General features: G+C 37.6%; 1 pseudogene; it reads right to left on the minus strand.

The window, feature by feature from the left end:
• Positions 1–864: 864 nt before the first annotated feature.
• Positions 865–2,046, minus strand: LOC123936065 (annotated as a pseudogene).
• Between the last annotated feature and the right edge of the window lie 11,299 nt (positions 2,047–13,345).

Here is a 13,345-nt window from a genome sequence, read left to right on the forward strand (position 1 = left end):
AATTATGTGACTGGAAAACAGTTCCAATGGTTCCTGCCCAATTAAACCTGAAATTCTAAGAAGGCTCTCAAATCTGATCTTTGATCTTTTTTCACCTGCTTTCTCTCTTTCTTAGTCATCAAAAAAAAAAATAAAAAGTAGAAAAACCTAACATGTAGAGTTCTGTAGATTTTTTTTATCTCATGATTGTCCTCAGAACCAATGCAAAGACAATTCCTGGACAGTAAGAATCAATAAGAACACAATTACCAGGCCATTTTTTTCTACTTCAAATATTAACTAAAAAGTACTTGAGAATTGGGATAAGAAATAAGAATTCAAGGACATAGCAGGTTTTAATCCTCGATTTTTTTTTTTTTTCAGGTGAAATCAGGCCTTTATTTCAACAGTACAAACTCCGTTTATTTGTGTGTAAAGTGCCAGTTTTATATACAAATCAGTAAGTAAACTTTAATATCTGCTTTGAAGCACCGAGACTGAAGCCTCCGGAGGACCTCGGAGTAACTGACCCATCCTGCGGGGTCTGACTCACTCCAGGGCCCCGAACTTTGGGCCCCGACTGCCGCCGGGAGCCACGGTGCACTCACGGATGGCAGCCTGCCTGCAAACGCCAAACACGGCCACGGTCTTTCCTACCAATCCGAGTAGCTTCTGTCTAAGCTGCTTTCTAGGTGAGATGACTAGCATCACTAATCAACAGGCTTGCCTATGAGGTAGCTACACAGTTTTAACAACACTATTGATGAACATTATGGATAATTCATGGTGTAGCCGGTTTGATACACTTCAAGTGGCTGATTTTTTTTTTTTTTTATGAGAAAGGGGGGTGGGATGTCAGCAAAATAAGAGCACATCTTCATTCACTTAGAAGTCAGCATCCAAGGTAAAAGAATTCTCTGTTGGACTGGACATCACTCCCATCCTCTGATACTCACCTACTCTTGTCAAAGAAGTTAGTCTTCCCTTCCAGTGAAATATTCTCCATAAAGTCAAATGGATTTTCTACTCGGAAAACCTTGCCAAAACCCAGCTCCAGCATAAGCTGGTCTGCCACGAACTCAATGTACTGCTTCATTAACATGCAGTTCATCCCAATGAGCTCACGGGCAGGGCCTCCGTGAGGAACTCCTGCTTTATCCGAATGGCATTGATGATTATTTCTCTCACTCTCTGCTTGGAAGGTTTATGGACCAGGTGTCTGAACATCAGGCAGGCAAAGTCACAGTGTAAACCCTCATCTCTGCTGATAAGTTCATTGGAAAACGTGAGGCCAGGCATCAGGCCATGTATCTTGAGCCAGAATATTGACGCAAAAGAACCCGTGAAGAAGATTCCTTCCACAGTGGCGAAGGCCACAACCCATTTTCCATAGGTTGCCTCTTTGTCCCCAATCCAATGCAAGGCCCAATCTGCCTTCTTCTTTACACCAGGCATTGTCTTGATGGCGTTGAAGAGAAATTTCCTTTCTTTGGAATCTTCAATGTAAGTGTCAATGAGGAGACTGTACATCTTGGAATGGATGTTTTCCATGGCAATTTGGAAGCCACAGAAACAGCGGGCTTCTGTGATCTGAACTTCTGGGCTAAAGCGCTCCACCAAGTTTTCATTGACTATGCCATCACTGGCGGCAAAGAAAGCCAGAACATGGGATATAAAGTATCTCTCCTCAGGCTTCAGGGAGTCCCAGTGCTCAGTGTCCTTGGAGAGATCCACCTCTTCGGTGGTCCAAAAGGAAGCCGCAGCTTTCTTACACATCTGCCAAATATCATGGTCCTCAATAGGGAAGATGACAAAGCGACGAGGGTTTTCTCGCAGCAGTGGCTTGTCCTCCATGCTGGGGCCAAGTACCTCAGTTTTCGGCTCTGCGGGCTCCTGGAAGATCCTCCTGGCGGTCTTGCTGGCCAGAACGCGGGTCCCGCTAAGACTCGGGGGCATGTTCTCCTTGTCCGCCAGGCTGAGCCCCTTGAGGGGCGAGAGCTGGAGCTGCTGCTGCTGCTGCTAGGGGTCCATGATGGTGGTGAGCGGGACAGGGACGGAGAGCATGGCGGTCGCGAGGCGGGACGGCAGGTGAGGCAGCCCGCGGGTCCTGGGCTAATCCTCGATTTTTAATCTATATGAGGTAAAGAACCTTAAATATATGAAACAACTAGACAAAAGTCTCTAGTTCTCTGACAGAGTGTTAAGTGGTAGAGTGTTAGACATCCTGTAACTATTCAGAAGAGGAAAAGAGAAATGTCTCATAAGGCTGTGTTGGTATTAAGTACCACATGAAAGACTACATTTCTGTCCAAACAGGACAAAGCATGAGAAACACAAAAACCCCATTCCATATATCAAATGACTTGCCAGTTAAAGTCAAGCCCTCACAATCACATAAACACTGATTTCTTTATTTCAATTAATTTCTTTTAGACAATAAAAATATGAAGAAAAGAGATGATGTTCAATGTATTGGTTTTCCTCAATGTTCTCTCTGCTGAGTTCCATGAGATAGCTTGCACAACGTAGCAGGAACGAGGCTGCTGTTGTGCTTAGTAGCTCTAACAGTCTCCTTTTTAAAGTTTAGTATGTCCCTATTCTTTAGGGTGCTTATATTAAGAGAAATAATACAATCAATATTCCCATCTTATTATTTTTTTCCTAGAACAATGGGTTTTCTATGAAACTTCATTTATTTAAACTCATATTAGACAGGTATACCAAAGTATACAGATTTCTGAATCTAGGGGAAGAATACTATCTTCCTTCTACTGTCCATGAAAATACCACTCTAAAAACTTTTGAATACACTAGTAACAACAACTAACACATGTTGAAGGCTGTACCAGGAACAGGTACCAGGAACTCCTCTAGTTACTTTCCCATAATTACTTCATTTAACAACCAAAACAACCCCATAAAGTAAAGGTTAATCCTGCTCAATGCCAAAGGCCTAGGAAGTAGTGGATCCTGGACACAATCCTAGGAGTATGGTTCTAGAGCCCATACTCTTAAACTACTTTACCCCCATTATCTTGACAGCATCATTATACTAAGCTGCTCATCCAAAACTGCATAGGGACTGAATTCTTTTTGTTCTGGGACTTCACATGTCTTTTTTCTAACCTGGTATCTATCCAGCTTTCCATTAACATATATACCCAATCAAAATTGAGCTTATAGACTTGATGGGGGGGTAGTTCAATGTTGTTAAGTAAGCTTTGGGGAAAAAAAAAGTGCCAGGAGGAAATCACACAGCTAAGATCTGCACAACATTTATAACATTTAAGCAGATAAGAATTAGGAACTATAAGACTTTAAAATTCACACTGGCAGGAAGCCTCAATCAGTGATGATAAAAAAAAATGATGCAAATTTAAGTGGATTAAATAGAAAGAAAAGAAAACTCATTTGGGGGGGAAATCTTTAATCAAGCCAAAGTGGTGAAGACAATAGAGATTGATGATATAGAAATGGTTAATATTTTTATATCTACTGAGATCAGCCCTATTCAGGTGATATTTTTTCTCCAATTTCTCTAGTTCTTGATAACTGAACTCTGGTAAGCCTATCATAGTCTGGTAGGACTGAGATGAAGTCCACATAAAGAATGAATTTTTTTTTTAAGAAAAAAATTTATCTAAATAGGCTCAAACTTGAGAGCTAGAAAGGAGTTTATATATCCTCCAACCACATCAGGAAAGAAGTGAGACCAAAAGAGGTTAATTAAACTTCCTCATGGTTACTCAAAAGTTAATTAATGTAAGCTTGAGTTAGTTATGTCATGACAGAAGTCTATAGTGAGGGGCGCCTGGGTGGCTCAGTGGGTTAAAGCCTCTGCCTTCAGCTCAGGTCATGATCTCAGGGTCCTGGGATCGAGCCCCGCATCGGGCTCTCTGCTCCGTGGAGAGCCTGCTTCCTCCTCTCTCTCTGCCTGCCTCTCTGCCTACCTGTGATCTCTGTCTGTCAAATAAATAAATAAAATCTTAAAAAAAAAACCAGTAACAGATTAAGGTGAAAGGGCATACCTATGGCATGCAGACACCAAGAAGACTAAACTGTTTAAAAAGCAAAAGACAATGAAAGTTAAGATTAACAAAGCACAAAGCACTAGGAAAATTAAAATGCAAAGATGGGGACCCCATTAGCTGGGAGGGAATATGATGCCCTCAATGAGTCTGGACGTGAGGTTGTTGACTGCAGAAAGTCCCTGGTGAAAAGGAAAAGGAGACTGAGATTTGGCTGCAATGTGGGCAACAAAGAATAAGGGTATGAAAGTACAAAAGGTAGAAAAGATGGACTTCAATGCATGTAAAAATGGGGGTCAATGTGATGTAATAAGCATTATCTTAGAGAAGCAGCACCCTGACAGTAAACGGATTACTGCCATGAGGCTGAAGTGCCAGAGACAACATAGTTGGGGGTGGGGGGTGTCAGGAAACAAGCTCCAGCTGGGTTCTTGATAATGATATTCTGTTCCACTCAGCCACTTTCTAGGAAAAAATATTTTCTAATTCTCCATTGTCATTAACGAAAAGCCAAAGTTTAGAGACTGTCTTTTTGAAACTCAGTTTTTACCATGTTCTAGTTAGTTTTACTAAGAATTTTAGTTTCCTCAAATCTCCTCTGACTCAAACATTCACACTATTTTGATATACACACGTATCTATAAACATATGGGTAAATTAGACTATGACATTAAAGGAAGATTATTGCCATCATATTTTACATTTTCCAGGTATGATCTCAAGTGACTATGCTGCTTTAATAACCTTCTTCATTTGTAGCCTTGGGTTACTCCTTCATTTTGTCAGATTAAAATGTGGTGTCAGTACTTAGGCTTCATTTCAAATCAAGTCAATGTTTATTTCACATTCAATTGGTTAGTCTTTTTACCTCGAGTTTACTACATAGAGCATATCAACAATCACAGTAATGCGCTATACTAAATTCCAATTCAAAAGCATTTAAAATTTAATAGGCTATTAAATTGTTACAACTTAGATTTAAAGGAGTGTGCAACTGGAAGAATTTCTGGATGTTTTTCTGATAATACAATGGCTTATGACTACAATTTATTTATAGCTTACTCCATGCCAGGCCTAGTGGTATACATCCTACGTTTGTTACATCACTTAATACTTCAAACAACTCTGTGAAATGCTACATATTTTTCTTCATATTTTATAGGTAAATATACTCAGTTATTATTGTTCAGAAAGTTGTATGTACAGGCAACATTCTGAGCACTTTGAGTGTTCTGTGACATAAGCGTCACAAAACAAACAACAGAGGTAGGTTATGTTTTCCTCTTGTTTCACTGAGATGAATACAATTTAAGTAAGTAGAATAGTTATTAAGCAGCAGGTCCAAGCTCTCAGAATTTTCTTTTTTTAGCTCATAGAACTTAAGTAACTTTCTGAATATACCACAGAGCTTAGACTTAGATAGATGTACACTGACTTAGAGGCTCTGGTATCAATCACTATGGCAATTGTCACTTCATCTGACTCTTGTCTCTACGCAGACAATTTTCAGACCATTCAGAACAGGGTGAAAACTCGATTAATTTATACAAGATATGTTATAACATCCTATAACTATTATTTGATTATATCAAAACAATTTTAGCCAGAGTTTATACACATAAATACACACACAGACACACACACACAATAATAATTTTTGTCATTAGGATTTAATATCCTGAAGGAATTTTCTTTCATATTAGAGATTCTCTGACCTTTCTCTGTCTCCCTATGACAACTGTGACTTTAGCTTAAGGTTCTAAAACAAGGTTATGTTAGAAGAGCTGAAGACAAGAGCAAATTTTTTTTCCAACCGTCTCAAAACAACACTACAAAAGAACTTCCATAAGAAATGACACACTTGTAACTTGTTACTCCACAATGATTCTGCAAGTATTTACAAAGTATCTATTAAATGGTATTTTGAATACCATGGATATAAATACAGTCTCTTAAGAAAACCAATATTGAGATGGGAAAAGAAAGGTATAATGGAATATACACATGCGACTACTTATAATTCAGTCTACACATGTACAATAGCAAACTGGTTAAGAAGGAAGATTCTGAAAGTGAATTCTTAAGTTTGAACGATAACTCAGGCCACCTCCCTAGCTGGGTAAGACTGAGAAGCTTACATAAACTCTGTACTTGAGTTTGTTCATCCATGAACTGAGGGGTAAGAGTATTTACTGTATTAGGTGGTTTCGAGAATTAGCCAAGATAATGCCAGTGTCTGACAATAACCACCTAATGTATCCTACATATTATCACAGGATGTGCTAAATTGTACGACTAAAGTCCTATGGAAACCCAGAATAAAGTTGAACCTTTTCTTTCTAGGGAAGACAGATGGACAGTTAGGGAATTTTTTGCAGAGTTCTACATTAGTCCTGTGTCTTGATTTGGTTGTCTGCAAATGAAAGCAGAAATACACTCTAGGGAGAGGGAACCACCTAACCAAGGGCATGAGTGGAAACATGTGGTCGACTGGTGAAGTGGCCATGCTCTAATAAGGTAGAACATAGGGTTTGGGGTTTAAAAGGTAAGGCTGAGAAAGAAAATGAAAGAAGTAGTAGTAAGAGACAGATTATAAAGACAAAAGAAACTAAAAGAAAGAAGCTATCAGTGTCTACCAGCAGGAATCCTCTACTGTCAACTGAGTTAGTAGACGCTAAATGATACAAGGGGAAAGGCCAAATAAGGGCCCAGATAATGAAGCAATTTACATATCTCCTAATATTCAACATAAAAGCATACTGTGCACTTCAAAAAAATAATATAATGGCTTCAATGAATTCTGTGCCTCTGCATTAGCATGGGTAATCAGTGGTGAATACAAAGTAATTCATATCATTAATTATAAATAGCCCATTTTGAAGAAGTAAGCTACAACTGTGCATTGCACTTAATTTAATCAAGCATGGTACACGTTACTAATTAAGTTGAGAGTAACTAACACAAGTGTTCAATTTCAAAAGAAATAAGGACTGGAACAGATGATATATCAACCCAATGGTGATTGACTTTGTTTTATATTCAATCAAAATTATTATATCATAGTTAACTTCAACCATTTTCACCATAATTTTACAAAGCATTTCTTGAAGAAGTAGAGATTATTCAAAAAGTTAAATATTTGCAAAGGTCCCACAGGCAATACCCTATAGCAACATTTCACACTTTTGTACTAAAATGAAGTCATGAAAATGAACTTTCCTAACACTAATATATAATATAGACTATGTATCCAGGTACTTAAATTTTATGAGCTTGAGAATATTGTACAGGTGAGCTCAGAAGATTTCAGCAAAGAAATCCTACCAGACACTTTTTCTAAACAGAAATCAATGGCAACACATGGATCATATGTAAATCAACTCAGTATCTTATGAAGCCAATCAACATTGTTTTCTTCCTATGGATTTTGCTCACATCATTAAATTCAATGAGTATTTTCTAGATTTCTCTTTCGTTCAGGTTCCACTATTGCTACAGAATGCAATGGTACTGAAGAGGACTATATTGAGCAGGTGAAAGCTAGATACATCCTTTTTTAAGAACAATGAAAACCTTTTTAGTGACCAAATTGCTAAGTGGATTAGTGAACTAGTGACTGATAAAGACTGCCTTCAGAATCATGTCAGTTTTCCATTTCCCAAGTTGAGCTACTTGTCAATGTTTTGATTTGCTATCTTTGTAGCAGAGACATCCAAAACACTGTCTTCTGCAAATAACTGAATTTATTTTTCTGCAAGACACATTATGTGCCATATAGACCTTGGACAATTTCATGTTACTCATGTCCTTTACTACAGCTATTTATAAGGATGCTCCCAAAAAAGGCTGATCCTGAAGGAAATCCTAAAAGTAAAAATGAGAATGTGAATAATATAAACTTCCTAATAATTGTGGTGAATACTTAAGCTGTACAGTTTTGGATTCCATGGGGATATTTCAATTCAGTAGATTTCTCTATAATACAATCTTCAGAGTGTTAACTGACGTTCTCATCTGTGTTATGTTCTCAGACTGTAGCTAAAACATTTTCCCCAACAGGTGGTCAGTTGTATGCCAACTACTCATGTCTACCACTGTTAACAAGGTATGCTAATTTGGTCAAGGTATTCAAGATAAATAGAGTATGCAGGATTTTTATGTGGGGAGGAAACCACTGGTGTGATGGAGGGCAGAAGAGAATCTTTCACACTGCGGAGCACACAGAGAGGATGAATCCCAGTGATATTTGCCTGTGAAAACAGGAGGGGCCAAATTGTGGGTTCCTGGGGAGCTCAGAGGACATTACTAAGCAGAGTCCCTGCCCTTAAAGACATAGTAGGACAAATAACCTATGCAGATACAGCCTATAAGCAGCAGTTTGAAAAATGCTGGGGGTTGGGGCAGGGGCAGGGAGAAGGCAGCAGATGGGAGGGAGAGGGATTTGCTCATCTTAGAGCATGGCCCAGAGAAAGAAGGATCACAGAGAGAGCCCTTCAGGAGCAAAGGAGCTGGCAGTTGCCATTTTCCCCACCCTCATCATAAACAACCACCAACTCCAGGAATTAACCACAACACTCATTATCTAACTGACTTGCACCAAGCCGGCCCCCCTCCCCACCAAGGCTTTCACAGTCATGCTCCCCTTAGTCCTGGTGCTGCAGATCCCACCCTCAGGAGAGCAATGCAAACCCTGCCAACATATGTCCTGACCCTTGTGTTTTGTGGGACTTTACTTTTGGGGGTGCTAGGTCTCCTTTAGCAAGCAGAGCACCACACAACTTGTTAAAATGCACCCCACCACCCCTGCTCAGGACCAGACATTGCCCATGAGAGGCAAAGAGAGCCTCTTCAGACAACTGGAAAGGAAAAATAGACCAAGACTCAACAGGAGAGCAGACATAAGACATAGGAGATGCTCCCTGAAGTGCCAGGCCCTGGAGAACAGGCTACACTGCTCTGCAGGGCACTACAGGACTCCTTCTTCATAAGGCTGTTATCATTAAGGACAAGAGAAATAGCTGAATTCCCTAAAAAACAAAACAAAACAAAACAGAAACAGAAAGTCAGACAAGAGGAGCAGACAGAGAAATAGCTCCCAAATGAAGGAACGGAGCCAAACTATGGCAAGGGGCCAAAGCAAAACAGTTATAAGTAATATGCCCAGTAGAGAATTTAACGTAATGGTCATACCCCACCTATACACTGCCTTCAAGAGGCTAATTTCAGAAAAATGATCATGAAGATACTCACTGGACTTGAGAAAAGAGTAGAAGACATCAATGAGCCCTTAACATAAAGATAAAAAAGAACCAATCAGAGATCAAGAACACAAAAAATGCAATACAATTCACAGAATAAACAGCAGACTATATGAAGCAGAGAAATGAACGCATGACCTGGAAGACAGAAAAATGATGAGTAATCAAGCTGAGCAGAGAAAAGGAAAGAAACTTAAGCAAATTGTGAATAGTCTTAGGGGACTCAGTGATTCCATCAAGTATAATAACACTCGCATTATAGGTGTCCCAGAAGAAGGGAGAAAAGGGGGCAGGCAATGTTTTTGAAGAAATAGTAGGTAAAAATTTTCCTAATCTGGGGAAGGAAACAGAGATACAGATCCAGGACATATAAAAATCCCCCTAAAAATCTAACCCAAGGGGGTCCACACCAAGAGACACAGGAATCAAAACGGCAATAGGTAGCAATAAATAACAACAACAACAACAATGTAAAAGCTGTAAGAGAAAAGAAGGCTGTTATATATAAGAGAAACCCCATAAGGCCATCAGTCAATTTTTCATCAGAAATTTTGCAGGCCAAAACAGAATGGCATGATATATTCAAAGTGCCAAAAGGGAAATATCTTCAGCCAAGAATACTCTATCCAGCAAGGCTATCATTCAAAATTGAAGGAAAGGTAAAGAGATTTTCAGACAGATAAAACTAAAAACTTCATGACTATTAAGCAATCCCTATAAGACATATTAAAGAGGATTCTTTGAATGGAAAGGAAAGACCATAAACGAGAGCATAAAACAAAACAAAACAAAACAAAAACAAAACACAAAATAAGTGAACATAAGTATTTCTGTAAAAACCAGTCAAGGGATTCATAAAATAAAAGATGCAAAACATGGCACCACACATCTAAAATGTGGACTTGGGGGGAGAGGAACTAAAAAATAGGTTTCAACTTCAGCAATGATATATCAAGTTAATATAGACTGTTATATGCAGAAGATGTTATATATAAACCTAATGGTAACCACAAATCAAAAACTAACAAGAAATATGCAAAGAAAAAAGAGAAAGGAATCCAAGCACATCACCTACAGCCAAGAAATCATAAAAGAGAGACCAAGGGACGAAAGGAGCAGAGAAAATCCATAGAAACAAACACAAAACAAGTAACAAAATGGCAATAAATACATACCTATCAATAATTACTTCACATGTAAATGCACTAAACACTCCAATTAAAATATACCAGGTGACAGAGTGGATTTAAAAAACAACAACAACAACACAACACCCACCTATATGCTGCCTCCAAGAGGCTAATTTCAGGGAAAAACAAAAACAAACAAACAAAACCAACCTTGCAGATTGAAAATGAGGGGATGGAAAAACATTTGTCATGCAAATGGGTGTCAAAAGAAGAGCAGAGTAGCAATACTTATATCAGACAAAGCAGACTTTAAAACAAAGACTGTAACAAGTTTCAAAGAAGAACACTATATAATAATAAAGAGGACAGTCCAATAAGAGGATATAGCAATGGGAAATATTTGTGTGCACACCATGGGGGAGCAAAATATATAATGCTGCTAATACAAGGCATAAAGGAAATAATTGATAATAATAATAGAAGGGGATTCTAACACCCTACTTACATTTATGGACAGATAATCCAAACATAAAATCAACAAGGAAACAGTGGCCTTGAATGACACACTGGACCACATGGATTTAACAGACATATTTAGAACATTCCATCCTAAAACAGTAGCTTTTCAAATGCACACAGAACATTCTCCAGAATAGACTACACATTAGGCCACAAAACAAGTCTCAACAATTTAGAAAAATCTGTCATATCATGTATCTTCTCTGGTCACAATGATAAGAAACTAAAAATCAACCACAAGAAAAAAATCTGGAAATAACACAAATACACAGGGGTTAAATACCATGCTCCAAACAATGAATGGGTCAACCAAGAAATCAAGGAAAAATAAAAAGTTACATGGCAAAGAATGAAAATGAAAACAGAATAGTTGAAATTCTTTGGGATTCAATAAAAGTGGTTCTAAGAGGGAGGTTTATAGCAATACAGGCCTACCTCGAGTAGCAAGAAAATTCTCAAACAACCTAATAACCTTACTCTAAGGGAACTACAAAAACAAAACAAAAAAAAGCCAAATCCAGCAAAAGGACAGAAATAATAAAGAATTAGAGTGGAAATAAATGATATAGAAATTAAATAACAACCAATACAATGGAACGGATCAATAAAACAAGGAGCTGATTCTTTGAAAAAATAAAGTTGATAAACCTCTAGCAAGACTCATTAAAAAAAAGAGGACTCAAACTCACTAATGAAAAAGGAGAAATAAAAACCAAGAACACAGATATTATAAATATTAAATTACGAAAACCTTAATGATAACAAATTGGATACCTTAGAATGGATAAATTCTTAGAAACACATAACTAACCAAAATGAAAGCAGGAAGAAATGAAGAAACAGAAAATATGAACAGACCAATTACCAGCAATAAAACTGAATCAGTAATCCACAAATTTCCAAAAAACAAAAGTCCAGGACCAGATGGCTTCACAAGAAAATTCTACCAAACATTTAGAGAGGCTAACACTCCTTCTTCTCAAACCATTCCAAAAAATACAAAAGGAAGGAAAACTTTCAAATTCTTTCTCTGAGGCCAGGATCGCCCTGATACCAGAACCAGATAAAGGCATGACAAAAAAGAAACAAACAAAACAACAAAAAACTACATTACTATGATGCACAAATCCTCAGCAAAAATATAGCAAACTGAACCCAACAATACATTAAAAAATACACCACAATCAAGTGGGATTTATTCCTGGAATGCAAAGGTGGTTCAACATTTGAAAAACAACCAATATAGTACATCACATCAATGAGAGAAGGACAGAAACCATATAATCATTTCAACAGATGCAGAAAAAGCACTTGACAAAGCACAACGTTCATTCATGATAAAAATCTTTTGCAAAGTAAGACTAGAGAGAACACATCTCAAAATAATAAAGGCCTTACATTAAAAACTCACAGCCAGCATCATACTCAAAAACTGAGAGCTTTTCTGTTAAGGCCAAGAACAAGAAAATGACGTCCACTCTCACCACTTTTATTTAATATAGTACTAGATGTCTCAGCCATAGCAATTAGACAACATAAAGAAATAAAAGGCATCCAAACTGGTAAGGAAGAAGTAAAACTCTTGGTATTTGCAGATGTAGTGTGGTAATCTATATGTAGAAAACCCTAAGGACACCACCCAAAACTGCTATAACTGATAAATGAATCCAGTAAAGTTGCAGGATATAAAAACCCATGTACAGAAAACTGTTGCCTTCCTATACAATCATAATGAAGCAGCAGAAAATAAATTAAGAAAATGGTCCCATTTACAACTGCACCAAAAACAATAAAATATCTAGGAATTAAACATAACCAAGAGGTGAAAGATATATACTCTGAAAATTATCAAGCACTGGCAAAAGAAATCCAAGCAACACAAAGAAATTGAAAGGCATTCCACGCTCATGGGTTGGAAGAATGTATACCATTAAAATGTATATACTAGTCCAAGAAATTTACAGATTTAATGCAATCTCTATCAAAATACCAACAGCATTTTTCACAGAAATGGGACAAATGATCCTAAAATGTGTACGGAACCCCAAAGACCTCAAATAGCAAAGCTATCTTGAAAAAGAGAAAATAAAAGTGGAGGAATCACAATTCAGATTTAAAGTTATAAAGCAGTAGAAATTAATCCAGTTTGGTACTGGCATGAAAATAGACACACAGATAATGGATTAGAATAGAAAAGCCAGAAACAAAGCAATGATTATCTGGACAGTTAATCTTTGGCAAAGGAAGATGAATATGTAATGGAAAAAAAAGACAGTCTCTTCAAACAATGGTATTGGGAAAACTGTACATCTACATGCAAATGAATGAAATGGGACCATTTTCTTTTACCATATAGAAAAATAAACTCCAAATGGATTAAAGACCTAAATATGACATGAAACCATGAAAATCCTAGAGAAGAGCAAAGAGC

This window comes from Meles meles, unplaced genomic scaffold (assembly GCF_922984935.1).
Source record: "Meles meles unplaced genomic scaffold, mMelMel3.1 paternal haplotype, whole genome shotgun sequence".
NCBI classification, from domain to species: domain Eukaryota; kingdom Metazoa; phylum Chordata; class Mammalia; order Carnivora; family Mustelidae; genus Meles; species Meles meles.